The sequence below is a fragment of the Amblyomma mixtum genome, chromosome 6, assembly GCF_055824585.1.
Source record: "Amblyomma mixtum isolate Tamu chromosome 6, ASM5582458v1, whole genome shotgun sequence".
NCBI classification, from domain to species: Eukaryota; Metazoa; Arthropoda; class Arachnida; order Ixodida; family Ixodidae; genus Amblyomma; species Amblyomma mixtum.
Window position 1 is genome coordinate 14,600,890 of NC_143017.1, and position 24,134 is coordinate 14,625,023.

Sequence of the window (24,134 nt, forward strand, 5' to 3'; positions counted from 1 at the left end):
CAAAGGCGCGCCTAGTGAATACGGTGTCTTCGCTCACTACTTCAAAGAAAACATATTTAAGCTACGTGAAGTGTACAAGGAGCTATGTTTTGGAGATGAAGTTATCGAGTTGATGGGAGAGTTGTGTTCCCTGAAACAGTTTTGATTTTCTCACGCGATTTTCTCACGCGAGTGAGAGGGGCGCTGCGAGATGCCAAGGAGAGTGGACGCGGTTCACGTCGGCTCCGCGAAACGGATGTCCTACTGCCAAACCATCGATCTGCATCGCTCAACACTAGTTGAGGTGTGTCCAGCAGGTTACCAGGCACCCGTAGACACCATTTTCATCCAGGTGGGCCTGCCTTTGGCGATTTTACGGGGTTGTGTCTGTCGATCACATTGGCGCTGCTGCTAAGCCTAAGGCTTGGCGACGACGCCGGGCCGCTGACGCGGCACTAGGCGCGGCCACGATGAGTCTTGCACGGGGCTACGACCCGGAAAGCGTGCAAGTAGTGGAGCTACAGGCTGCGAAGAAACCAGTCTTCGATGAAGACACCGAATATGCTATTCGGAAGAAATTAGAAGAGCAAGAGCGAGCGTCCGCGAGGCGCGCGAGCTCGGAACGCCAGGAACGCTTGCGCGGTGGAGACGCTGCTGACGGCCTCGACCCCACTTCGGCGCCAAGCAAGCCGCTTCAACCGAGACGTTGGAGACCAGAGGTGGTGCCCAAGTTCGGCACCGAGGACTCTGCTGTCGTCGTGAAACCCAAGGGAACGCTCAACTTGTCAAATTACAAGGGTACCCATCAGATAAGAGAAGCTATATATGCTGCGGCCGGCATCGAACACAAATCACAAGCGCTTGCAATTTGGCCAGCGTGGGATCAGAACATAGTCACTGTTGGAATCCGAGACGCAGCGCTTATTCGCAGCGCTTATTATTAAAAAAAAAAAAAAGTCCTCGTGGTGGAGTGTCTACGGATTGGCGGCCAATTACAAACGGTGCAGGTCTACCTCAAGATGCCCGAAAATGCGTGCCGTGGAGTAATTCAAGTGGCTTCCAAAGTGTCCGAAGCAGATATTGCTCAAGCTATTTACTCGCCAGGCACTCCCGTGGTGGGTGTGAGGAAATTAGGAGAGTCGAACGCTGCGGTGATTACATTCGAGGGCCGTAAAGTGCCGTTCAACGTGTTATACTGGGGAGAGGCTGTGCCTGTCCGTCTCTACCGGAAGACCACACCAGCTTGCACCCGCTGCGGAACAGTGGGATATAGAGCGGACGTTTGCCCTAATCCACGAGATAAGCTCTGCTGGGCCTGTGGAACTATCATCCAAGAAGAGGGGCACGAGTGCCAGCCCCGATGCCTAGTCTGTGGAGGCGGACATCTCACGAACTCCGCGGACTGCACCTGGAAATAGAGGAATGGTGCCGGAGCCGGGCGGAAGCATGGCGGAAGAAAATCCAGCAACCAGCGTAAATCCAGAGAGGACCGGAAGAATTCAGGGCCTGGGCCGCAATCACAGAAGAAGCGGATGGGGACTCCGTCGCTCGGTCCCGCAGCGAGGACCGCAACGGGGGCGTCCCGGCAGGGGCCTGAAGGAAGCGGTCGTCCAGGTGACGAGAAATCGGGAAAAGCCGGATCGGAGGAGACCACGGGCAGCAAGGTGAGCTGGGCACAAGTTGCCGCTGCCCCGCCTCCCACGTTGGCTGTTGAGAAACTTGAGGAAAATAGCAGGTTAGAAGAGGAACTAGCGAAGTATAAAAGTCAGGAACTGGGAACATCGGCAGGGGGAGAAAATATGCCAGAAACGCCTGGGGTATCTGCAATGGAGGAGGATGCTTCCCTCTCTCCTACTCAGCAGGCACTAACTCCTGTCCCCCAGGGTGAGAAAAAGGAGGACGGGGAGAGAAACAGTAACGCAGTGGCAACGGAGACCGATAAGGGGGCCGGTGCCAGAGAGAAAGAAGCCAGGATTGAGGCTATTGTGGAGCGATGTTTGCTGAATGACCTTCCGCGTTTGGAAGCTCGCATAAACCAAAATATACAGGCGAGCCTCGAAGGAACTCTACAAATTATTATTGAGAAAAACGTTCAGGCAGCTATTGAGAGGGGCATTCAGGCAGCGGTAGAGCGGGTCTTACAGGGCATCTTAGAGCCCCGTCTGATTAAGCTGCAAGCCTTTGAAATCAAAATCGATCGGAAACTTCAAGAGCTTGCGGAGTGTACGCGGACGAAGGTTCCAAAATTAACTGGCCGCGTGACTAATAGGCAGCTTGCAGCTGATGATTCGCCCAACACCGGGGCGGACGCACCAAGCGCGATTTCCTTTAGTGTTCAACATGGCCCGCCCTCCTAAATTGCAGATTTTGCAGTGGAACTGCCGGGGATTTAGAAACAAGAGGGATTCACTACAGCAATACGTAGATTCGTTGGATAAATTACCAGATATTATTGCACTGCAGGACGTGAATACGGAAGCCAAACTCAGACCATACAGCACGCATCAAAACAGCTCATCCACTTGCATTCTGGTGCATAAGGATTGCACGGCTGTGACAATTGAGCTGGAGTTAGTCACTGAGGTGGAACATAAATTTATTCAGCTTTTACCGAACGTACGCACTAGCAGAAGTGCGTATGTGTTGAACATATATATAGTCGACCGAAGAACAGGGGTGCGTCTTTCGATGAGATTTTCCAAAAGGCCGCGCAATTGGCAAAAAGTGCACCTCTCATCATTGTGGGGGAATAGCTTCTTGTGGGGATATAGTAAGGAGGATATTAAGGGCAGGAGACTCGCTGCGGCCATATCGGACCTAGCACTGACGGACTACAACAAGCATCGCAGACCGATAGGGAATGCACGGCTCACGGACTGGTCGTTGTTCCGACAGGCGGAAGACTCTACGGTCAACGCGCCCATTGAAAAGTACGAGGAGTGGGCTGAGTCGCTGCTGAGAGTCAGGGACCACTTCACACGTACGCTTCAGACATCAGAAGAAGTCCCGGCTATTGACAACCACCTACTACATCTATGGGAGGCCAGAAGAAGTCTCACACGGCGGTGGAAAAGGCAAAAACATAACCGCAAGCTCAAGATCAAGATCGCGGAATTAAGCTTGCAAGCAGAAGAGTAGGCACGATCCCTGGCCAAAAGCAACTGGTTGTCCAAATGCGACTCCATGAAAGGCACCCTTAGCACCAAGGCGGCGTGGAGTCTTCTTAGATGTTTGATAGAGCCCTCCAAGTCTCGCGGGGATCAGCAACGTAATCTCAAGAGAGCCCTACATGGCTTCGCGGGCACGGACCAGCAGCTAGTTGCAGCCCTCGTGAGCAAGTACCTCTGTACAGTGAAAGACAACGAGCCAGTCCGGGATTATGAGGGTATGGACAATCCGGACCGCGACAGAGAGTTCGCCGTCGCATAGCCAGTCTTGTCCTGTTTCACAAGTTCTTTTATTCACCACTAAAACAAGAACCATACATTTGCGCACTTCCACAACGCAGGTCCCATCGCATCGGTCATCCTCTTAAAGTTTTGCGTCCACGTGGCCGTACCACTGTTTTTGCCAACTCATTTTTTTCTCGTGCAGCAGCTGACTGGAACGGCCTTCCCCATACTATTGCTGCCATAACATGTTCATCATCATTTTCAAGCACTGTTGATTCCTGCATTTTGTAAACCCCACCCCTTATGTAACACCCTGGAAAAGGGTCTTTAAGGAAAATAAAGTGAAGTGAAGTGAAGTGAAGTGAAGTCGAGGAAATACAGGCGGCGCTTATGGCCATGAGGCGGGGCACGGCGCCAGGGAACGACAGGGTGGCGGTGGGATTGCTTGTCAATCTCAATCAGCAAGCGCTTGAACATCTCACGCAGTACATCAACGAATGCTGGAAAAGTGGACAGTTACCCAGGGCATGGAAGACGGCTGATGTCAGCTTTATTCCCAAGCCTGGAAAGGAGGTGAACATCAATAACCTCAGGCCCATCTCGCTTACGTCGTGCGCCGGGAAACTGATGGAGAAGGCGGTACACATGCGACTTTCGACGTATATAGAAGACCACAATATTATACCTCACACAATGTTTGGGTTTAGAGCACACTTGTCAACCCAGGACGTGTTACTGCAGCTGAAGATGGAGGTTATCGATCCCCCGCGCAAACGAAACAGTAGGGCCATACTGGCATTAGATCTGAAGGGGGCTTTCGACAACGTGAAGCATTCCAAGATTCTGGACAACCTACAGGGTACTCACTGCGGAAAGCGTACCTTTAATTACATCAAGGCTTTCTTGCAAGATAGGCAAGCGCACATCAGGATTGGCGACACGAGGTCCGAGGCGATACCCATGGGCACCAGGGGGATGCCTCAGGGAGCAGTCCTTTCTCCACTGCTCTTCAACGTTGCCCTCATGCACCTGCCGGAACAACTTAATGCCATAAAGGGAATCCGCCACGCCCTATACGCGGATGACATAACCATATGGACAACGGAGGGAAACATGGGACAGATGGAGGAGGCCCTCCAAGAGGCTGCCAGTACGGTTCAACAGTATGCTGAAGAATGCGGACTGCGCTGTTCCCCGGACAAGTCGGAGCTCCTCGTCCTGCGAGGGAAGGGGGATACTGCATCGCTGGAAATCTCGGTCCATGATACACCTATTCCCGAGGTGGAAACAATACGGATTTTGGGGCTGCTCATTAACAACAAGGGTGTGAACGCAGCAGCGATCACCAAGCTCCGAACGGTGTGCGAACAAGTCATCCGTATGATATCTCGGATCACAAGCAAGAAAAACGGCATGCAAGAACAGGATACCCTTAGACTAATACAAGCCTTTGTCATCTGCAGGATAGTGTACGTAGCCCCGTACCTTCGTTTCAGGAAGACCGATTTAAACCACCTGGACGTTATCATTCGAACGGCTTATAAGAAGGCACTCGGCCTACCCATGAAAGCATCTACGGAGCGTCTACTAAAACTAGGGGTACACAACCCGGCTGATGAATTGATTAGCGCCCATCTTACAAGCCAGGTAGTGCGACTGGCCACAACTACGACCGGCCGCAGGGTCTTAGAAGATTTCAACATTAGCTTTCCGCAGCAAGTGGCTGGGAGACAAGATATACCTAAAGAGTAGAGGAGCAAATTCCTTACGCTTCCGCTTCCCAAAAACATGCACCCGGAGCATCATCTTGCTAGACGAGTGGCGAGGAGCAAGAAGATGAACGAGTGCTATTAACAAAAGAAGGAGCCTTCTTCGTGGACGCTGCGGGTCCTGTACAAGGAATATCAACAATCTCAGTGGTGCACCAAATGCAAGTCGTGGACGGGCTTTCAGTTCGTAACGGGGATACACAGGCTATGGAGTAAGTAGCGATAGCCCTAGCCGCAACGCACTCCGAATCTAAATACATAGTTACAGATTCCCAGGCGGCTTACAGAAACTATATGCGTGGCAGAATCACGCCGCTAGCCTGCAAAATTCTTTGTCAATGTAGGACTTCAGCTGAACGGAAGGAATTAATATGGGTACCAGGTCACCAGGGAGTTGAAGGAAACGAGCGCGCACACGCTTCGGCCCGAGCTTTTCTTCCCCGGCATACTTCTACGTACTCCCTTCCTGATTCTGGCTCCCCCTCTCCGCTAACGACATATTCAGAAATATTGCAACATTTGCGCCTTGAAAGGCAGACACTACCGAGGCCCGCTAAGGGTCTCAGTAAATCAGAGGAATGTCACCTTCGCAGGCTACAAACTATGTCTTTCAATAACCCAGCTACGCTTCACGCCATTGAGCCCGAGTCCTTTTCGGCACAGTGCAAATTTTGTGGCCAGAAGGCAAACTTGTACCACATGGTATGGGCTTGTCAGAAAAATGACAGCATTGAGATCATAAATCAGCCAACGCGGGAGGGCTGGGAGGCGGCCCTGTCCAGCTCGGACCTCGAGGAACAACGAGCCCTCGTCGCCAGAGCACGGGCAGCAGCTTTCACCAACGGCGTCCCGGACTAGGGACCCGATCAGCCTTCCCTTCAACTAAGGCATTGTGGCTTTAATAAACGTTTTCATCATCATCATCACGCGAGTGAAAAACATGTCCGCTCTTGATGTTTGAGAGTGCAGCGCAGAACATCTGTTTATGATCTGTTGTAATCTGTCAAAACAGGCAATAAAGACAAAAAAACAAAAAGAGCTGGCATGGCGGAGTGGATAGCATGCTCGTCTCGCACGCCGAAGACCGGGGTTCGATTCCCGAGCTCAACCAATTTCCTGTACGGTTTTATTTATTAGTATGGCCTGACTAAAAAAGTTAATTAGGCTAATTGGGTAATTAAGCAATTAACTAAGCTCAGTCCCACTTACTTGGAGCATCACTATACGATCCCTTCAATTGGTTGCATGGTTACTAGCCGAAGTACAATTAACCCCGTTTGAAATTCGCGCACTGTGACGTCACGACCGTTTCGACCAATTGAAAAGCGTGACATTTCTGTCGACAACTGCTGCTTACAACGATGAGACATTAAAGGCTTCCGCCTTAATACCGCCTGCGGTGCTTCCGCTCGTCTACTAACTTCAGCCGGGTTGAACCTCAGCCAATTTTTTTTTAAACGTGCCAGCGTTTGTAATAGTTCGAACCGTCCAGCAACCAACATGGCCAAGCCAGTGAAGCAATCACGTGTCATACAACTACGTATCATGTGAGGGCCTTAAGAGGTGGTTATCGCTCAGTTAAAAGGTTTGTTTATTGCGTTTATTGCGCTCACACGTCACCAGTGTGCACTTCGGGAGGCCGCAAACCACTCGTTTCGATCGGTGCCCCGTTATTATAAACTAAGTACGACGGTTTAACTCTAGTTTGCATCACTAATGATTGCTCAATTAAGAAAGATGAGTGAATATTGAAAGCAATTACGAATCACGATTGTACATCTTTTCCTTAGGTCATTTTAACTTATGTACTGAACATCGAAAATCACGAGCGGATTCATAAGTGTACCGACTAGAGAGACATTCTAAACCAGATTCTTAAAGAAGATGCGACAGCATTTACGTTGCCTGCTCTAGCGTCTACAATGAGACTCAGGTTTCAACCGGCTCCATTGCCTTTATATGGTTCACATTTCAGCAGTTCACATTTGGTAGCGAGGTGCTGGAAGTGGTAAGGGAGTACGTCTACTCAGGGCAGGTAGTAACCGCTCAGCCGGATCATGAGAGGGAAATAACTAGAATAAGAATGGGGTGGAGCGCATTTGTCATGTTCTCTCACATCATGAATAGCAGTATACAGTTAACAAACAGCAGCTGTGTGTTACCGGTACTGTTGTGACTGGAGCGTCTCAGCCTGCTGCTTCTTTTGAGCAGAGCTGAGCGAAGAACGGTCGATGCGACGGTGAATGAACGGACGTTTATATACAGTATTTACAAGGCTTTGTACATCATATATACTAGAGTCGAGAGCACAACGGGCTAGGACGAGGCCCTGCGGAGAGCGTCTCTCTGGCACGATGGCGCGCCTGCTACCCGTCTGCTGCTGCGTCTCAGTGCGGCTCTGTTCTTATAACCACCGGTGACCGTTGCGGCAGCCAGGCGTTTCACTGCTCCAATCAGGTAACGCCACAGGCCACCGTTCGGATTGGCTCGAGCCGACTCTAGTGAGGAGAAGGAGGAAGGGTCTGCGCCGGCAAGCCAGGATGACTCATTGCAAGCCGCGCCATGGCAGCGAGTCCGGGCATGCTTTGCGCGATGGCGGGCGCACGGCTCTGGTTTTCAGAGAGGCCAGCGTAATGCGGGTTCAGGCACAACAGCACCCCCGCCGCCAGACAATGCGCCACGAAGACGAGCTGCTTCCGCGTGGCTCGGATGTGGGGTCGTGCTCGTACACCAGGCCGCTCCAAGTTCTCGTCCGGCGTTCAGCCGCAGGTGGATCCGTGAACAGCCCTGCTCGTCAGGACAGGATCACTGTTCCTCCGCCCTGTCACCCAGGTGTCTGGACCAGCTTCGCTCGGTCCTTCTAAGAGCTTGCCTCTCAGCACCGGTCGTTGATCATTCTGCATCTTGGCAAGAACCGACCGACAACAAACAACACCCAACACGATCAAGTGCCCTCTGCCACCCGTCAAAAGGCCAGACTTCGAGGCCACAAAAATCTGCTAGCTATATTTTGACGCCTTTTCGCTCCCTCTCCAACAAGAGACATGTGGGATACCAGAACTCAAAAGTAATTAACTCAAAGTGGCAAACGCATGTAACACACGAAATCATGACTAAATAAAATTGTTCCCTTGAGATCACTTGGTTCAGAAAACGCTCAGGTGAGGCTACGAATGAGGACATAAATTTTGCCCCGATCTACGAGGGAACTTGACAGCTGTTCACAAAGTGACAAAATATGAGTCACGAGGAGGTAGAAGACAGCCTTGCTAAAAAATTGCGCCTCTCCCGTAACCGAGAGTAGAGTAAGCATGAAATGTTTACGGGCCTAACACAGGCTCCATTGCTCGGCTTAAGCAGCTGTGACGGTACGTGGCGGCATTGAAATCCAGGACGATGCAGAATTGTACGCGGACACAACCAGACGCAGGCCTGACAAGAATGTATATGCAGCGCGTTCGAATACTCCGCGAGCGTGTATACATCTGCCTGCCAGAGGGGGAAAGGGCTTGAAGGCCAAGCGGCCGGTCTTTTACATGAGTGAGTGTGGGACCGCAGCGCCATCCTTGGGGAGGGAGCGAAAGTTTTCCGCGGAAAGCCCTTCTCGCCCTCTTTCTCTAAGCAGCCTTCTCTCAAGGCCCCTAACAGATAACGTATGACAACGAAGTGTATTGTGGCATGTATGTGCTTTTATGCGAAGCATATTACTAGAGACCCCTAGCCGTGAAACCACGTGACACCGTGACGTCACACCACGTGACATCGGATGAGAGAGCCGGCCTCCACCTCGCGCCGTCGCCGTGGGACCCCTAGCCGTCACGCCACGTGACACCGTGACGTCACACCACGTGACATCGGATGAGAGAGCCGGCCTCCACCTCGCGCCGTCGCCGTGGGACCCCTAGCCGTCACACCACGTGACACCGTGACGTCACACCACGTGACATCGGATAAGAGAGCCGGCCTCCACCTCGCGCCGTTGCCGTGGGTACAGTGCTCTAGAACCTTGGGCAGTGTGTCGTGCGGCGGCGGAGGAAGGGCTCTTTTCGCGATGACTGCTCCGCTGGCGGCCAGGGGGCGCTGCGTGTAACAGGTGTGCCAAGCAAGGCCTGCTCGGCTGCTCCGCGAGCCGTCCGCTGCGTTGCCGCGGTAGGGCCGCGGTACGTTGTTTAAGTACTGAGTGGTGCATTTTTGAGGTATTTGCTGGCTGCTGATGGCACATTTACCTAAGCAGGTGCAACATTTCAACAATAATGCGTTGTTTCGTGCAGTGCGCAGCAGTAGAAAACCGATAATACCAACGACGAAAATTTTGATCGGTGCACGCTTTAACGGCCGTTAGCCATGAGCTAAAGTACAGGTCGCATTCAGCGTGTGCTTGCTGGATCTCACGTTTCCGATACTGTGCACACAAGCTGGTAAATAGTGAATGAGTCTTCCAGTGTGGTGATTAATTTTGCAAGTTGACCAGACGGATACAATAGGCCGCCACAATCAAACTGCCGGATAAACTCATTTTGCGAGATCTGGTTTGCAGCCACCTTAGAAATTGTCAAGCATTCAGCACAAAGGCTGCATGCATCCTGTGCTCTGCAGCGCTTTACGGGCCACATACCCAGCAACGTGGGTACACGGAAAAGGGAGCGAGGTTCCTTGCACGACCGGTAACCACTGTTGCAGCCCGGCACAAAACATGTGGTGTCCCTTTTGTCTCGTCGTCTCTCCGTCATTGTGCACGCATTACTCGCTTAATCCAACTCTTAAGCACAGTCAGACGTCAACAATACACCAGAAAAACGCAACACACGGCGATGCAACGCGCACAACAACAAAACACAAATTCTTCTCTGCCAGCACGTGAAACGACTGCGCGTTCGAGCTGCGCTTCCACCACTCCTTGGCACTCCTCTTACTAGCAGCGCCCCCTGGCCGCCTGGCGCGCCTGTCATCGCTGCGACGGCCGCGCCTCCTCCATTGCTTCCCAGCCCGGACGACACACTGCCCAAGGTTCTAGAGCACTGTACCGTGGGACCCCTAGCCATGGAGGAAAAAAAACTGAGGAGGGAGCGTCCGGCGACAACCTTGAAGCCTAGTCTTAACAAGTAAAGATATAGCAAAAAAAAGAGAGTGTGTCCCCCCGTGATCGCACCACGTGATAGCGTGCGGTAAAGTCTAGCCCCGCTGCGCGCGCGCATGCGCCGATTAGCGCGGCAGACTAACTGTAGATCAACTTCCTTGCTGTAGACGCCCGCGCCGCGGGTCGCGCATACGCGCGCCCTAAAACATACCGGAATCAAAACATAAAGGACCGGCTCGGAGAGCGAAAAACTGAGAGAGAAAACGACTTCAAAACACTCGGCTTGCGAACGCTGGCCGCGTGACGTCATGCTCCCTCCTTAGTTTTTTTTCCTCCATGCCCCTAGCCGTCACGCCACGTGACACCGTGACGTCACACCACGTGACATCGGATGAGAGAGCCGGCCTCCACCTCGCGCCGTCGCCGTGGGATGCTTCGCATTCCCAAGGCTTAGCCAAGCTGAGCCTCAGCAATTTTTTTTCCACGAGTTATTAGAAATCGGAAATTACAATTCCGTGCACTATCAAATGCACAGCTCGACTGATATATTGATAAACATTGAGAAGACACTGGCAGCAGTTATTTTTTGTGACTCGTTTGGAGAGCAACCGGCGCTTGTATGCCGGTCCCGTAGGAGGGCTTAGAGAGTCTCGTTGAATCTCGTTAAGTCTCGTACTGTGCCCGGATGTTCTCGTTTCAGAGCCCGGATGATGGCTCTAGGTCTCGGCGTTTAACTCGCTTCTAACGGACGCTAACGAATACTCGGTTTGGTTTGGTTTGGTTTATGTGGTTTAACATCCCAAAGCGACTAAGGCTATGAGAGACGCCGTAGTGGAGGGCTCCGGAAATTTCGCTACCGTGGAAGCGAATGTCTCTGCCTCTTTCGCTGTAACTGCGTTTTCTCTCTCTCTCTGTACTTGTCCCTCCAATTTCTACGGGAATAACAAGACAAGAACGAGTTATTTTCTCTCACGGACTTGTCCCTCTCCTTACGCTTCTCACGCCCGTCGCGGCGTTCAATTGCGAATGGCAACGCTTCCGGTGGGACCATTCTTTCTTTCTCTTTGTTCTTGGCGGCGAGACCTTTCACGAATCTTCAATTTCGCGCGCACCCATCCCTTTGGCTCGATGCGAGGTCCGCATCTACCCGGCATTTTGATTTTACGCCTACTAAATGGCATCGTCTCAACTCGCGGCTTTCCATCGCGATACCTGTACTTGGCGGAGCGCTTTGGCGCTTCCTTCTGGCCAGTTAACTTGTTACCTCTGTCGCTACGGCCCCGTGCAATTTTTCCCTTCGTGAGCCATACCCGCGTTTTCACTGCGCACGCGTGCCGCTTTCTGTGGGACCGCGGTTTCTCCCGTGACTGCAGTGGAAAGTGAGAGCCTCCATGACAGTATGTGCCTTCCCACATTTCTTTAGCTCCGATTCTAATGCTGGCTTCGGGGTTGACAAAGTGACGGACATTGCTGCAGTCATTTTGCCACAGACGAAGATTCTTCCGATGGTGGAAACCCGTTTTCCCGCGTTTGCCCTTTCTCTCTTTTCGGCGCCACCACTCTTTCTTATGCCTGCCTTTTATCTTTCAGGGGCAACTCTCTTTCTCGTGCTTGCCTTTCCTCTGCTTTCGGCAGCACCACTGTTTTTCCTGTTTGTTTATCACCTTGTGGTGATAGTTCACTTTCCTTAACTGGCGGTTCCTTTCCTTCATGTTGCAGCTTTCTGTCTCTAGCTTTCCTTTAATTTTCTCCTGTGGAAGCGCATGCTGCTTCTGTCGCCTAGGTTGCTGCTCTCTGGTAATATCACACTGATTGTCAGCCGATTCACGTGCGCTACCTAGCTGGCTCACGTATATCTATGGCGCTTTTACTAAATTCCTCAAACCTGCGCTCTTCCTCCTAAGCGTCCCTGAGTGAACATCCGTCCTCATCTTTCTCGGGTAGAATGACGTCTACAACCCCCATGTCGTCTGGAAGGTTCTGAAGTCCACTGCCGTCCAGCACCTTAGCTACTTCAGGCGCAGACGAATCAGCGTTCTCTCCCGACATGAGTGCTGGCACGCAGCTCTCATGCTCCTGACGCGTTCCAGCCGATTACAGATGACGGTCTGCCTTGCACCAGTTGCGGCGTTTCCGCTACCACAGCTGTTTTCTGGAATGTGACTAAGCTCACAGAGCTGCGAATGCACGAGACTCGTTTTGCATCGATCGCCGCAAACACTAGCGTCCAACTTAGCGTCCGCAAACTCTATGTGCGTCCGAGTCCGTTGACCGAAAGGGTCGGGTTTCTGCGTTTCTCCCGAACGCGATGCACAACACGGTGTGTCATCCTCTTTGTCTTCGCTAGCATTGGAACTGGCCTTTTCATTAATGTCCAGCCGTACATCCTCTCTGTCATGCCCTGCAACTCCTCCCGCTTTTGACACGCTAGGATATCCAATTTCCTTCAACTCCGCTCCGATCTCAATGGGCGAGACCTCAACTGCGTCGTGCGATGCACTGGCTACCATATCCGAAGATAGATAGGTTTCCTCAGTTCGCGAATCCGGAGCATCTACCACTATTACAGCAGCAGTTACATCTGCATCGTACGTACTACCTTCCTATGTGCCGCACTGGCAGGGCTGTTCCACAGATACGCACTCTACCTCTGTGTCACGATCGTCCGAACCTTCCGCATTTTCGAGCCATTCTAAAATGTCGGCTTGAAACTGGTAGGGAAAAGCGTAAATTGATTCGGTACTATTTTGCTCTCGCTGGTACCTTTGGCGAAGATCCGCCGGTGACAGGTCATATCTCATCAGTAAAAAGCCTTTCAGCTAATCGTAGTTCGCCAAGCCGCCGTCCAACAGGCGCTTGGTAACTTCATACGCTTCGCTGGAAAGAAGGGCTACCAACTCCTGTGCCCAACTATTACGCTCAACGCGCTTTCTCTCGCAGACACGCTCGAACTCCGTCAAATACTTCGCCATATCCTCGGCGATCACGAAGGGCCGCGGCCTGTCTCTCGGCTGCCGATCGTTGGACTCATGCAGAACGAATGTTTCATTTCTCGCCAAACTAATCCGATGCGCTTCAAGCTCTAGGTCCACAAGTTTCCTAACGCAGGCACGCCGTTTTATCTCAAGCTGCTTCCGTTTTTCTGACTCTTCGCGCCAACAGCTTTCTTTGCCCTCGCGATCAAAGCGTCCCCTGGCCTCGCGTTCTACGCGTCCTTTGGCCTCGCGCTCACGGCGTTCTTTCGCCTCCTCGCGCTCACGGCGTTCTTGTCGCTGTCGCACTGTGTCTTCGCGCTCACGGCGTTCGTTGATCTCGCACAAGGCCTCATTGGCTTCGTCAGCCGTTACGTCCTCCTTACGCATGATCTCAAGAATTGCATGCTTTCGTTTCGTACGGCCTAAATCTATGCCCAACTCTTCACAAATTTCGATGAGTTCCTTCACTTTAAGGTCCTCCATCGCACACAATAGCCTATTGTAGTTTGCCCTTTTCTTAGAATTCCCTTGCCGTTTACTAGTATAGCGCTACCAGTATGGAACGCTTAAAGAACCCCAGGCGGTCGAAATTTCCGGAGCCCTTCACTACGGCGTCTCTCATAGCCTTAGTCGCTTTGGGACGTTAAACCCCACAAAACCAAACCAAACCAAACCTTGTTAACTACCTCTGCACGAGCTTTCGTTTCAAAGCACGCCTACTTTGCTCGAAACCGCAAAGCTCTCTCCAGTGCTACACACAACCCTACTCTAGACTACAATCACGTGTGCTAGAGCAGTCTGGCGAACTGAGGGGAAATCATCAGGCACTCACCGCGTCGCGGTAGCTGACGCCGGTCAATCCCGCAGCTGCCATCCACTGTTGCGACTTTGGGACGCTGCACCCCACCGCTGCCACCACTGTTGTGACTGGAGCGTCTCAGCCTGCTGCCTCTGTTGAGCAGAGCTGAGCGAAGAACGGTCGATGCGACGGTGAGTGAACGGACGTTTATATACAGTATTTACAAGGCTTTTTACATCATATATACAAGTGCCGAGAGCACAACGGGCTAGGACGAGGCCCTACGGAGAGCGTCTCTCTGGCACGATGGGGGCGTCTGCTGCCCGTCTGCTGCTGCGTTGTTGTTGTTGCGACTGAGAGAAGGATGAAAAGGAAATTGCGCGGGCCTGCCAACTGGCTCCAGCCGAGCCACCACCGCTGCCACGTGCAGATAGAGGAGAGTTAAAAGATCAGAGGAAAGAGGAAAAGAAAAGGAAAGACGCGCGTCGCAGCAACAACCGCGCCCGCTGAAGCGGACGCTGGCTGAAAAAATTTGGCAGAGGCTTAGCTTGTTTAAGCCCGGTAAGTTGCGAAAGCAATAGCCCTGGCTGCGCCTGGGGCGGTATTACGGAACTGTCAAATCAAAAACTTGTCAAAAACGCGTCAAAAACTCGTCAAAAAGCCCCGCCGTAGCCGCGCTCCTATTGGTCGGCCGTGGCCGGCGGCCATGTTGCTTTCTTGCGTCATGGGTGGCTGTCGTTTACGTCACGGACATGACAGAAGTGGTGACGTTGCACGCCTAATTATGCAGGCGCATTTTGACGATTTTTTTTGACGGCTTTGAGGCGGTCAAAATTGGACCGTTCGTTTTTGACAGAAAATGGCGGCGGCGGCAGCGGCGTCGTATGTGGCTGAGGCGGCTGCGGCGACGCGAGCAACGGCGAAGGAGGGCGCACGAAGACGCGTTTGACTTGCCGGACGAGCTGTTCCGACGCCTTTTTCGACTGGAGAGGCAGACTGCGGTGTGGCTATGCGACGAACTCGCCGATGAATTTGGAGGTTTGCGTGCGAATGCGCTGTCGGTGCAGCGGCGGGTGCTGTGTGCACGGCGGTTATTTGCGACCGGCGGCTTTCATGCAAGCTTCGGCAGCCGACGACACCTCTGTGCCACAGCTACATACAAATAAAACATGCTTATGCTGGCAAATAACTTTATTTTCGCCTGCAAATCGCACTTCGTGGCCGTCTTCTGTTTACCGGTCGAGGAAAAAGAAACAGACGACCACACATCACATACAACGCTTCACGCTTTGACACTTTTTTCATCAATCGTAAGAGCCGAACAACACAGACCTTAACAAGTTGGCTTCGTCAATTTTTGCGCACTTAGAACAACCGCACAGTACCTTGATTTTCGTCGCCACGTAAGAAAACAGTATCAAGGCGTGGAACAGCTGTTCACGTGCAAAGCGGCTTGTTGACGTTTTACCGCCGTCTGCGCACCCCCGCGGCAGCAAAAGTTACCCACCAGGAAGTTTAATAGCCTAACTTCTTGCGCTTCTTGTTTTTCTTTATATTTTTTAGCTTTAAACATCATTTTTTGGCAAAATAAAATAATAATTATTTTTATCACTGTGCATTTCTTTACTCTTCCAGCAAAAATTTAGCAGACGGTCCCTCGTCGTGCAGGCAAATGCCTCGGGGCGCCGCTCTGCTGTAATTGGCTGATTCCTCGTTGCGTCAATTTTGCGTCAAGCGTCGACGTCACATCGTTTCGTCATTTTGACGTCACTGTCAATAACTTTTGACAGGTTTTTGACAAAGTTCCGTAATACGTGTCTTGGTAGTGCTCTTAATAAAGCTTATGTTTATGAAAGCTTTGCCCATTTGTTTTACATGGCATTATGCTCACCACACGAGGGCCCCCACGTGCTGGGAGATTTATGCGTTCCTCGGTCGCCAAAACGAGCGGCTGACGCTAACGGATGATTGTCTAGAAGCTTCCCTCTTCTTTCACTCCCACTTCCTCCCTTCCTGTACGGTGCGGTTCGGGGGTCCACCGAGATGACAGGGAATTTCCTTTCCTCAAAAAGCGTTGCGTTCAAAGGGCTAGGCATCGCGCCGAACGGGTGGTGGCGTTCCTCCCTTCCAGTGGTTCGGGTGTCCACCGAGATGACAGAGAATTACTGCGCCATGCCTTGCCCTTTGAACGCACCCCTTTTTGAGGAAAGAAAATGGCGCAGTAATTCTCTGTCATCTCGGTGGACGCCCGAACCGACCGCTAAGCGCGCCTCACGCGGCAGGAGCGAGAGTTCCCACTGCGCCTCGCTACGCGACGGCGCGAGTTGGGCCCCTGGTGCAGACGTTGGTGCAGACGTTGGTTGGTGCAGACGTGCGTCGCATGCGCTCCCGCCAAGCAGCTGTTTTTCGGCGTTCAACTTCGGCCTGCGGGCCGGAAACTACCGTGAACAGATCCGGATTCTCCCTCCGTGCAAGGGGACACTGGATTTCGGGCAAACGGTGGACTATTTCACATTTCATGGGACTTTTCACCTCTCGGACGCGTGAAAGCTAGCTAGGCCTAACGCCCAGACCTAGCGTAGCTACCCGTGCATCGACGGAAGCCGGCCCCTGGGGCGGCCCCGTGACCACCACGATGATCAACGCCGTCGACGGAGATGAACTGGCACCCTCGGAATTTGAGAACGGTGAGTGGGAGACCGTTCTCAGCATGCACGACCGCATGATGAAAAAAGGCGGGAAGCCTGGAAACGCTGGCACGAACGCCGCCGCGAATTTCGGCGGGAACGCTGGCGATCACGGCGCCGGGGAGAAGAAATCGACTGGCACTCAGAAAAAGAGGCAAGACCCGAACATCCGAAAAAGGGCACCAATGCCGAAGCTCCCGGAGAGCGACTATAAAATAATCTTCAGGCCCAGAGGCTGGAACTTGAACGATTACGTGCCACGTCACCTACTGCAGGCCACCTGCGCGGCCGCGCAACTACCATACGGAGATGTCCTGGACGAAGACACTTCAAGAATCAACTCCGTGAACAACACGTACACGATCAGCACACCGAATCGTCAACGCGCGAGCACCTACGCGAGGATAAAGACGATAGTTATCGGTGAGAAGACCCTCGCCATGGCACCCTACGTCGCGGCTACCGACGACGCAATTAAGGGCGTGGTATACAACGCCTATGATATCGGAACACCGGAAGAAGTCCGTCAAGGATTCATCAAACGCAACCCGGACATCGTTGTACTCAACGCCAGAAGAATTGGCAAGTCGAGATCTATTCTCGTCACCTTTGGAAAGAAAAAGCTTCCCAGACAAGTCTTCTACTGGGGATCAGTGTTCATCGTCTACCCGTACCGAGAGCGGGTAGAGACCTGCTACAACTGCAGGAAGACGGGACACAGGACGGATGTGTGCTATAAGCCATGGGTAAAGCGTTGCCGCAGATGCGGCGAAGACCATCCAGACCCACCGGAGGGAGAACTGCCGACATGCAAGCCCGAATGCATCGTATGCGGGGGGCCACACAACACCGGCAGCCGGAATTGCAAGTATCGGCTGGCAAAGAAAGTACCTTATAAAGCCAAGAACGACCTGGGGCAACTTGACTCCGGACACCAACCAAGACCGAAGACCAGGGACCACAGCGGCACCCGTCAAGGCCACCGGGGGAGAAGCAGATCGAGCTCCTTCCCACCATCACCGGGGACCGGAGGCGCCAGCTCGGGTCCTGACAGAGAGAGCAGCTCGAGCAGAGGAAGAGGCTCAAGCAAGTACAGAGACGCGGGCAAAAAGGTGAGCTGGCCAGATAAGGCCTCTTCTTGGGAAACCGCTCGGGAGAAGGAACTGGTAGAGCAGCTCGCTAAGAGAGACAGAGAGCTAGACACCATAAAGAAGGAAATGGCGGAGCTGAGGAAACTCATTAACGCTAACACAAAACAGCCGAAGGTGGTCGAAAAACCTCCTTTGCAACAATCACAAAACGCGAGTCAGGCGCCCCCGCGTGACACATATGAAGGGGGAGACATTCAAAACGCAATGGAGACAGACACCAGAGTCCCTTGAAAAGACCTCTACCCAGAGAGGGAAACACAGACGACAGTACTCCTAAAAAAGCGGCAGAAAGTACTAACGAGGACGCATCGGCTAAAACCCACATCAAGGTTAGGTCGGACATGAACACACTATTGAAGCGGGTTGACGCTCAGGACGCTAGAATTGATGCCCTTACCGCTAGGGTAGACAAAATAGCCGAACGTGCTGACAATCTGACGGCGGAATTCGTCGTGTTCAGGGAACGAACCATGGGTTGCTTCCAGCAAATTCTGGAACAACTAGCAAACATAGAAGCCAGGCTTCCCCTGTTGCCGGCAACACCCTCCCCTCGCTGCAACCGCAGCAGCAGCCTCTATAGGACATCATGGCCCCTCACCAACAAATTAGAATCTGGCAGTGGAACTGCAGAGGCTTCCAGTCCAAAAGATGGAACCTGCAGGCATATATTCAAAAAAACATAACCACACCGGACGTAATCACGCTGCAGGAGGCAAGCGGCATGGTCAAATTAAATGGCTACGCCGCGTGCACCCCGCTAGAAGTGCAAAAAGAGCACAAACCCAAGTCGTTCACGGCCACGCTAGTGCAAAGAAATTTAACGGCAACACAACACGCACTCGAAAACACAAGCGAGGACTACGTGATGTTAGAAATCATCCCAAACAGAAAAGGGGACAACAGTCTCTTTATTCTGAATATATACAACTCACCGAAAAACCGGGACACAGGGCTGGCGGACCTATTACGTAAAGCCATTAGACTATCTTATAAGAAAGGATTAGTAATCACGGGGGACTTCAACGCCCCACATCCGGCATGGGGATATCGGACGGCCTCCCCTAAGGGAAACAAGCTATGGACAGAAATCCAAAACTTAAGGCTCACGCTACTAAACAACCCGCAAGACCCCACGAGGATAGGCAATAGCGTCAGCGTAGACACGTCCCCAGACTTGAGGCTAGGCAAAGACCTCGAGGGTGAAAGATGGTCAAACACAGGACACACCTTGGGTAGCGATCACTACATCATAGAGATTGAAACACAAACCAGGCCGATGAAGGGGAAGCTGCGCGAAACGAAGCTGACAGACTGGGACACCCTCCGAAAAGTCCGGGACAGAACCGCTCCGAGGGAGATATCGGATCTAAATCAATGGGTTGAGACACTCAAAAGAGACGTAAACAGTCACACTAGACAGACCCCAACCACCGAACATGACATCACAGACTCGAGGCTGGCCCACATGTGGGAAGCCCACGAGAGCCTCTTGAAGAGGTGGAAAAAACAGAAACACAATAGAAGGCTAAAGGAGAGAATATCGACACTCGAAAAACAGATAGAAGACTACACAAACGAGCTTCAGCGTCAAATTTGCGGGGACAAATTTGCGATGAAATGAATGGAAAGCTAGGGTGCAAGAACACGTGGCATCTTCTTCGCCACTTACTAGACCCAGGACAAACAAAGTCGGCGGCACAAGGGCAGCTTAAACGATTGATTCACAAATACCAGGGAACAGCCGCGGACCTAATAGAGGAACTGAAGAGCAGGTACCTTAACACAGACAAAGGGGGTTCATCTCCAGCTTACCAAGGAGCAGAGAACACACAGCTAGATGAGGACATCTCGATAGCGGAGGTATGGAGAGCAATGAGTCAACTAAGAACCACGTCGGCAGCGGGGGCAGATGGGGTAACCAACAAAATGCTAAGGAACCTAGATCTAGTCTTGGTCACGGCAGTCACAGATTACCTAAATGAGATATGGAAACGAGGTATTCTACCTTCACAATGGAAACATGCCAAAGTAATCTTTATTCCAAAACCCGGGAAGAAACTTGAAGTGGGCAACCTCAGGCCGATATCGCTAACGTCCTGCCTGGGGAAGCTGATGGAACATGTCATATTAAACAGACTCCAGGAATACGCAGAGGAAAGGGAGGTATTTCCTGAAACGATGCTAGGCTTCAGGAGCAAGTTGTCCACGCAGGACGTCATGCTCCAGCTCAAAGCAGACATCATAGACCCGCCCAACAAAGGGGGCGCCAAAACTATACTGGGCCTAGACCTACATAAAGCCTTCGATAACGTCAAACACGAGGTCATACTAACTAATCTGGCGGAGATTGCCCCTGGAAAGCGGACCTACGATTACGTAAGGGACTTTCTAACCGGCAGAACCGCAGAAATAAATCTAGGAGACATCCAGTCAGAAACTATTAAGCTGGGAGACAAGGGAACTCCGCAGGGCTCAGTGCTCTCTCCTTTCTTATTCAACCTGGCGTTGAAGAACCTACCGCCGCTATTGAAGACTGTCGAGGGTATAAACCATACACTATATGCGGATGACACAACAATATGGACGCATACAGGAAACGATGGGGAAATAGAACAAAATCTCCAACACGTGATCGATATTGTCCAGGATTACGCGGAATGGGCAGGACTAAAATGCTCGCCAAGCAAATCCGAACTTCTGGTGATCCGGGGGGCTAGCAAACGCGATACCAACGCAGGAGACATTCACGTACTGGTAAATGAGACTCCGGTAGCCAGAGTTGACAAAATCAGGGTCCTAGGACTTATAATACAGGACAATAGAAAGAACACAGAGACAATAAACAGGCTTAAGTCCACAATTAACATGACAACCAGGCTCATAAGGCGAATAGCTAACAAAAGACGGGGAGTCAAAGAGAAAGATCTCTGCCGAATGGTTCAGGCTTTCGTGATAAGCAGAATAGTTTACGCCGTTCCCTACCTCAAGCTAGGGCTGGCGGAACAGAACAAAATAGATGGGATCATAAGGCAGGCATATAAAGCAGCATTGGGGCTGCCCCACTGCACTCCTACGGAAAGACTTCTTAAACTGGGGATCTACAACACCACCACGGAACTATGCGAGGCACATATATTTGCGCAATTAAGGAGGCTTGCAACCTCACCCCCGGGGAGAAAGATCCTGAGCAACCTAGGATTACATTATAGAATTCCGGAAAGAAATGCGCAGGCAAAATTACAGACCAAAGTTAGAAAATCACTCACTATTAAACCACTTCCAAAAAACATGCACCCTGCTTTTCACGAAGGCAGGAGGAGAGCCAGAGCAAAGGCCCTTGAAGCCAAGCTCGAAGGCTCCGAATACACAACCTATGTAGACGCGGCGGAATACGAAGGAGGCGACTCCTTTGTGGTCGTGGCCGTGAACGACTCGGGTGAAACATTAACGGCCGGTTCGGTCAAAACAAAAAACTCAGGAACAGCGGAGGAGGCGGCTATCGCCATGGCAATGGCCAGCACCAAAGCAGTCACCATAATTAGCGACTCCAAGGTGGCTATCAACAATTTTGCGCGGGGTATGATCTCCCAGGAGGCAGAACGAATATTAAGGCATAAAGACTGGGACCAAAGAGAGGTGGAACTAATATGGGTGCCGGCACACTCGGGGAACAGGGAAACGAGTTGGCTCACAGTATAGCTCGAGGTTATGTCAGCCGAGCAGTGAGCCGGGTTGAGTCCCCAAATTTCACGAGAGATGCATTCATATCATTTCACGAATACACCAATCAGTTTAAACTGGAAAGGAGGATCTATCCGCCACCAGACAAAAAGCTCGACAAAAGCCAGGAGGTAACGTGGCGTCGGCTCCAGACGCGAGCCTTCTTTAGCCCGTCGAGACTAGCACACATGTATCCAACACAATACAACGCTACTTGCAAACAATGCGGCGAGATAGCCGGATATGACCACATTTTATGGAGCTGCAAAAAGGCGCCGCCACCGGCGGACCTACTACCAGTCCCTTCTCTAGAGCGGTGGGAGGCTATACTGGCCAGCTCAGACCCGTTGACGCAAGTCAGGGCCACTGAGTGGGCTCACGAGGTCGCCAAGAGCCATGGGCTCGAAGCCACCTAGTATAATGCCCACTATGGCTCAGTGCTGACAATAAACGTTTTCCAATCTAATCAATGCGGCAGATGGCTTGACGTCACAGCAGGGGGTCATGCTAAAGGTCATTGGTAGCTACCGGCCTCGCTACGCGACGGGCTGAAAGTGCAACTAGTATTGTTTTCGCAATAAAAAAATTACCGACGATTACGTTACTTCCTAATGCGAAATTTGAGCGCAGCAAATAAGCTGTTTCACCTTTTCGATAGATTGAGGCAAAGAAATCGAGCAACACATGTATGCGCTATCATAGAATTTTTTTTTTAGCAGACGGAGAACTTCCATCGGTCGTCTCGCTCATGGCTCAGAAAGAACTGGCAGATAATTTCGCAGTGGCGAACGGCAGCGGCAATTTCGGCTCGGGCGGTGCACATATACAGATCCGCCGCCACCGATCTGGCTCTCTGATTGCCACCGCACAGGGCGAACGGCAGCGGCAATTTCGGCTCGGGCGGTGCACATATACAGATCCACCGCCACCGATCTGGCTCTCTGATTGCCACCGCACAGGGGTTGCATTGGAGGAGGAGCGAAGAAAGGAATTAAGTTCGAGCCGGCGCTTTGACAACCGGAGACTCGCAGGAAGAGGGGGGAGGGGGGCGGCGTGTACACCCAGCGGCAAACGATGGGGGCAGAAGCGCGCGCAGCAAGCGGACAACACGATAAAGGGAGGAGGGAAGAGATAGCAGCGACTGACTGATGCCGCTGACGCCGATAGTGAGTCAACCCCAGCTGCGGATGAAAGGGGGGCGGAGCTGGTTACGAGGCCGACGCCGACGACAACGCCGACGACGACGCGAAACCCAAGAACGGACGCCAAAGAGCTGCGCTCTAATACCGACGATTACGTTACTTCCTAATGCGAAATTTGAGCGCAGCAAATAAGCTGTTTCACCTTTTCGATAGATTGAGGCAAAGAAATCGAGCAACACATGTATGCGCTATCATAGAATTTTTTTTTTAGCAGACGGAGAACTTCCATCGGTCGTCTCGCTCATGGCTCAGAAAGAACTGGCAGATAATTTCGCAGTGGCGAACGGCAGCGGCAATTTCGGCTCGGGCGGTGCACATATACAGATCCGCCGCCACCGATCTGGCTCTCTGATTGCCACCGCACAGGGCGAACGGCAGCGGCAATTTCGGCTCGGGCGGTGCACATATACAGATCCGCCGCCACCGATCTGGCTCTCTGATTGCCACCGCACAGGGGTTGCATTGGAGGAGGAGCGAAGAAAGGAATTAAGTTCGAGCCGGCGCTTTGACAACCGGAGACTCGCAGGAAGAGGGGGGAGGGGGGCGGCGTGTACACCCAGCGGCAAACGATGGGGGCAGAAGCGCGCGCAGCAAGCGGACAACACGATAAAGGGAGGAGGGAAGAGATAGCAGCGACTGACTGATGCCGCTGACGCCGATAGTGAGTCAACCCCAGCTGCGGATGAAAGGGGTGCGGAGCTGGTTACGAGGCCGACGACAACGCCGACGACGACGCGAAACCCAGGAACGGACGCCAAAGAGCTGCGCTCTAAAACAGATAAGCGGCTGTAGCCGCGATATGTCCCAATCCTGCTGCTGCGTCTCAGTGCGGCTCAGTTCTTATTGCCGGTGACCGTTGCGGCAGCCAGGCGTTCCACTGCTCCAGTCAGGTCACGCCACCGGCCACCGTTCGGATTGGCTCGAGCCGACGCTAGTGAGGAGGAGGAGGAAGGGTCTGCGCCGGCAAGCCAGGATGACTCCTTGCAAGTCGCGCCATGGCGGCGAGTCCGGGCTTGCTTTGCGCGATGGCGGGCGGTGGGTGGTGAAAACATTTATTTAATAATAGGGAGAGGTGCTGGGGGTCGTGACCTGAAGGTTCACGCCCTTACAACCACTAGGTGGGATGCCTAGTCAGGCACCCATTGGCGTTTGCCGCAGCCCGGGCGCGCTGCGTTAAGGCCCTTTGGGCCTCGAGGCTGTAGCAACCGGACAGGGTCGCCTCCCAGTCATCTCGGGTGGGGTTTGGGATAGGGGGTAGCGATGGGTTCTGCTGGCAGGCCCACATCATGTGGTAGGTGTCAGACACCTACCGACAGTGTGAGCACCGCCCGTCGAATTGAGGATCAAAATGCTGTAGAGTTACCGGGCGCAACATCGTGTTGG

At 52.4% G+C, this 24,134-nt stretch overlaps 1 long non-coding RNA gene and 1 pseudogene across 2 annotated transcripts; one reads left to right on the forward strand and one right to left on the reverse strand.

The window, feature by feature from the left end:
* The first annotated feature begins 449 nt into the window (after positions 1-449).
* On the forward strand, positions 450-1,397 carry LOC149338260 (uncharacterized; annotated as a pseudogene).
* A 5,978-nt stretch (positions 1,398-7,375) lies between these two features.
* Positions 7,376-16,096, reverse strand: LOC149338261 (uncharacterized). Of its 2 annotated transcripts, none has more exons than XR_016283423.1 (2): positions 14,025-16,096; positions 7,376-9,041 (listed from the first exon to the last, which is right to left on the reverse strand). It is a non-coding gene; the product is annotated as an uncharacterized LOC149338261 (long non-coding RNA). The 2 variants fall into 2 exon arrangements; XR_016283424.1 differs by having other exon boundaries at positions 7,376-9,276.
* Positions 16,097-24,134: the final 8,038 nt, after the last annotated feature.